This window comes from Rutidosis leptorrhynchoides, chromosome 1 (genome assembly GCF_046630445.1).
Source record: "Rutidosis leptorrhynchoides isolate AG116_Rl617_1_P2 chromosome 1, CSIRO_AGI_Rlap_v1, whole genome shotgun sequence".
Lineage (NCBI taxonomy): Eukaryota > Viridiplantae > Streptophyta > Magnoliopsida > Asterales > Asteraceae > Rutidosis > Rutidosis leptorrhynchoides.
The window spans coordinates 647,418,179-647,423,998 of record NC_092333.1 but is presented as its reverse complement, the minus strand read 5'-3'; positions in this window follow the sequence as shown (position 1 = coordinate 647,423,998).

Here is a 5,820-nt window from a genome sequence, read left to right as displayed (position 1 = left end):
TATTTTGTTTTCTGTTTTTAATTTAAATAAACGATTTTTAATAAAATTTATATTTTTATAAATTAAAATAAAGATAAAGAAACTTATAAAACTTAAATATTTAACAAAATCCTAAAAATACTTATATTTTTGTTTTTCTTTTTATATTTTTGAATGATTAAAACGTAATTTTTACAAAAACGACTTTTAATAAAAGTAAATAAAAATCTTTTTTTTTTTTTTATTAGCGTTGCGCTTCCGGCTTTTAAGAGTAATTCCCCGGCAGCGGCGCCAAAAATACTTGATGTTTCGCGAGGTGTATATAAAATAGTTATTAAATTTTAGCAGAAAATACTATTAAATACGATACAATTTTACACAAGATATTTATTTATTTATAGAATGGATATACTTAAACCTTGCTACAACACTTATAGGCAGTGTACCTAATCGTACAGTAGTGTAGTTTTTAGTAAGTCCGGTTCGTTCCACAGGGAAATCTTTAAGCAAAGCTCAACGCTATATTAGTTTACTTTTATAAAAATACAAATATATATATATAAATAATATTATTATTATAAAGGGGGGTTTTTACCGTTTAATGACCGGTTTGTCGATTTTAAGATTTTAGTCGCAGCTAAAACCTAATGTAAAATATTAAATAAATACAAGACTTTAAATTAAAGCGTAAAGTAAATAACGATAATGAAATTGCAAATAATAATAATGCGATAAAATTAAATTGCGATAATTAAAAAGTACGATAATTAAAAGTGCGATAAAATGAAATAACAATAAATAAAAGTGCGATAATTAGAAGTGCAATTAAATATAAAATAAAGGAAATAAAATATGATATAAAAGAATTATGCTTATTTAAACTTCCGTAATCATGATGTTTGACGTGTTGATTTTAGTTTTATGCCCATGGGTTAATTGTCCTTTGTCCTGGATTATTCAATAAGTCCGTCTGGTTTTCGTCCATAACAGTCCATCAGTCATAAATATAAATTGCAAGTGTCCTTGTCAAATTATTATTATACCCGAAGATAAATATTCCAACTAATTGGGGATTCGAATTGTAACAAGGTTTTAATACTTTGTTTAATGAATACACCAGGTTATCGACTGCGTGTAAACCAAGGTTTTACTACTTTGTTAACAATTACACCAATTACCCTTGAATGTAATTTCACCCCTGTTTTAATTATTCTAGTGGCTATTAATCCATTCCCGTGTCCGGTTAAATGAACGATTATTCGTACATATAAATACCCCGCCCATCGTGTCCGATCGAGTGTATATGGTAATTTATAGGGACGCCCAATTGTAAATCTTTATATTAACATTAACAAACTTTCATTTAGTTAAACAAATATAAAGCCCATTAATAGCCCATAGCCTAGTTTCCACAAGTGTCGTTCTTTTGTCCAAACCCCAATTATGGTACAAAGCCCAATTACCCAATTTTAGTAATTAGCCCAACATCATGATTACTTCGTTTTAAATAAGCATAATAATAACTTAGCTACGAGACATTAATGTAAAAAGGTTGAACATAACTTACAATGATTAAAAATAGCGTAGCGTTACACGGACAGAATTTCGACTTACACCCTTACAACATTTGCTAACATATCCTTATTATTAGAATTATAATTAAAATTAAAATATAAATTATAAATATAAATATATATTACTCGTATATATTGAGAGAGAGATGAAAATATGATATTATTTTGATCAGAATTCGGGTTGATTTATAGCCAGGAATGATTTTTGGGGCTCCGCGACTCGCGGCAAAATGGCCTTCAAACTCCGCGAGTCGCGGAGAGGTATTTTCAGTTTACACCCTTGGAGTTTCCTGCTGCCGACGGTTTTAAATATATATATATAATATATATATAATTAATATAATTAATTATATATTATATTATATTTATATATATAGTTAACTTGTAATTTTTAGTCCGTTGCGTCGAGCGTTAAGAGTTGACTCTGGTCCCGGTTCCGGTTTTTCGAACGTCCTCGCGTACAATTTAATATCTTGTACTTTGCGTTTTGAATCTTGTACTCTTGTGATTTCGAGACGTTTCTTATCAATAATTGGAACCTTTTTGATTGTCTTTTGTTCTTTTGAGCTTTTTGGTCGTTTGCGTCTTCAAATCGTCGAATCTGTCTTTTGTCTTCACCTTTTATTATTTAAACGAATATCACTTGTAAATAGAACAATTGCAACTAAAAGCTTGTCTTTCTTGAGGAATAATGCTATGAAATATATGTTCGTTTTTAGCATTATCAATAATAAACCTTTAACATCAGTTTCATAAAGCATTAACATTAACAAAATCATGATGTTATCAGCATAGGAACAAATAATACTGCTTATCATCAGTCACACTTCCAGAAGAATAACATATCTTTTGTGAGTTGGCATATAAAATTGATTGAATCCTTTTGATTCGGGGATCAGAACTGAACTATATTGACATGTTATTCCATAGTTCATTCACGAACTTATTCATTAAAGCATATACAGAACAACCTTCAAATATATCAATAAACATTCATCAACTTTCACCCTAGACTTCGATGATCACGTTAGATTAATTACTTTAACATTTTTCAATGTCAGATTTACATCACAAAGTCAGTCCTCGTTTGAGATCGCACGATTTCTCGGGTAGAACAATTGAGCACAAACCTGTTGACGCTGTCCTCTTATCACATCAATGTACTTTCGATTCTATTGAACAGAACCATCTCACGATGTTTCTAGCAACCCTGTCAGCCTTTGGCTTCTACCTTAAACTTATACCTTTCGTTTCAGATAACATTGTTAATCTCAAATTTATTGCATACTCTGTTAAGGACGCATACCGGCCGCTATAAACCCCATACTTAAATGGAAATAGTATGATGTATGGTGTTGGATGGATGGAAGTGATATAAATATTTGAGTGATGGAACGCTAAGATACCTTCCAGAAGATATTCCCTCTATCCAGGTCAATAGGCACAATCCCATATCACAGACAAAAGATGTAAAGTTCACTAATTGAGATGTGAACTAAATGATTTAAGTTCTCTATATTTGATGATCTGATAAATTCTCCCCCTCGGATGTAGATAACGAAATCGTTCAAATAAGTCTCCGATTGGAATGTATGTTGTCTCAAACATTGATAACCGAGAAATCTCTGAAACTCTGTTCAATTCTTGATCCATGATTCTCTTGCAGCTATGTAGTGCATCATGTTATTTACAAATTGAAATAAATACATAAATAAACATAAGCAATCCATAACTTGTATTTTTTTTTTTTTTTTTTTTTTGGATTTTCTGATGTTGCATTTTCTCCTTACAATACATAAACAAAATAAATAAATAAATGATTACAACTAAACATGATGATGACGCACCACTGTCTTTGACATTTGTTATAACTGCACGGAAAACCAATCTTCGTATGTGGAAATCTAGAACCCGATGATGTTGCCTTTTAAAATCATTCTTTGTCTGTGATACAAAACTGCACTTCTCAACCCTTTTAGAGAAAACACCTCCCTTTGGGTACCCGATATGTATGTTGTTGGATTTCGGTCCAAGTAATAAAGGTAAATAGAAACAAGTATGCATCCTAGACAAAATATGCTCACCTTGGGGACTCACAAAATTATCCTTTTGCTACCGAGTATAAATCGTAGTAGGGGAGACCTCAACCGTCTGTCGAGTTTCTGTTCAATCATTTCTCGGTACATATTCAGTGATAAGTAGGTGACTACCCTCAACCGCTGTAAACCTTTCCACGATTTCCTCATCATGATATTTACGCGTTATTAGTGTGATCATCTCTATCTAGAATTAGATCAATAAAGTTTACCAACATATTATCAATCATCCTGTATTACTTGTTTTTCACAACTTACATGTCAGTTCAGTATTGCAATCACTTCCCCACAAACATAACAAGCAACTCATTTTCTGATTTTTCACTTTTTATGGATTTTCTATTTTTCTAATTTTTATTTGTTTTTCTGGTTTTTCAATTTTTATGGCTTTTTGATTTTCTCTGTACAAAAGCATAAAACTATCTAAAAACATAAGCAAACATGCAAATTTCAGTAAAAACTAATCTATCATGCAAACGAAAAATGCAAATGATCTAGAAGCTATCATGCAAAACTATTCAAACTCTACAAGCAGTTTCTAACCATTCACAACTCAGTCTCAGGCTTAGATTCCTCTGTGTCAGGTACCTCAGTTTCAGGAATTTCAGTTTCAGGAACTACATCTTGAAGCAACTTAACACCTATCTCATTTAATAGAAATTCAAAACGTGGTTTATCAAAAGCTTTTGTGAAGAGATCAGCCCTTTGGGCTGTAGTGTCAATTTGCACTACATCAATTAACTTTTTCTCATAGCAATCTCTAATGAAATGGTATTTAATCCCTATATGTTTCGTTTTAGAGTGATTTACGGGATTCTTAGTGACAGCTATGGCAGCAGTATTATCAACATAAATAGGAGTGTTAGAGATTTTCAAACCATAGTCACGTAGTTGCTGTTGTATCCAGATAACCTGTGATGTACAGCTGGCCGCGGCAATATATTCTGCTTCACAAGTAGACTGAGCCACTGCTGTCTGCTTCTTACACTGCCAGGTTACTAGTTTGCTACCAAGAAATTGACACCCTCCTGATGTTGACTTGAAATCTTTCTTGCAACCTCCATAGTCTGAATCACTGTACGCTGTGAGATCAAAACCATCCTCACACGGATACCATAACCCTAAGCTGGGAGTATCTTTTAGATACCTCAGAATCTTCTTGACCACTAACATATGATGAACATTAGGGTTTGCCTGATAACGAGCACACAGGCACACCGCAAACATTATATCTGGTCTAGAAGCAGTTAGGTACATTAGAGAACCTATGATAGCCCTGTACAAAGTAGGGTCCACTGGAGCACCCTCCTTATCTGGTGAAATCCCATGATTAACCGACAACGGAGTCTTAGCTGGTCTCTCTGTATCTACCTGAAAGCGCTTAAGGATATCAGCAACATACTTCGTCTGATGTAAGAAGATGCCTTTATCCGTTTGAGCTACCTGCAAACCTAAGAAAAACTTAATAGTTCCCATGGAACTCATCTTAAACTTCCGTTGCATAACCTTCTCGAACTCATCAACCATACTCTGATCTGTAGACCCGAAAATAATATCATCAACATAGACCTGCACTAACATAAGATGTTGTCCTTTCTTCTTGATGAAAAGTGTCTTATCAATGACACCTCTCCGAAAACCATTCTCAAGCATGTAGTTGGACAACGTTGCATACCAAGCTCTAGGAGCTTGGTGTAGACCATATAGCGCCTTTTCTAGTCGATACACCTTTTCTGGGAAATGCGGATCCTCAAAACCAGGCGGTTGTTCAACAAACACTTTCTCGTTTATCTCACCATACAAAAACGCACTCTTCACATCCATTTGATAAACTTTGAAACCCATATAGGACGCGAAGGACAAGAAAATCCTGATAGCCTCCAGTCTCGCAACTGGAGCAAAAACCTCATCATAGTCAATTTCCGGGATTTGCTGATATCCCTTAACCACCAATCTAGCTTTATTACGAATCACTATACCCTGCTCATCTTTTTTATTCTTCAAAACCCAATGAAGACCATAGGGTACACAACCATGCGGTGGATTGACTAACCTCCAAACCTTAAGATGTTTAAATTGCAACAGCTCTTCCTGCATAGCACTTACCCACTCATCGTACTTTAAAGCTTCGTATACATCTTCTGGCTCGATTTGACACACATAACACGAGT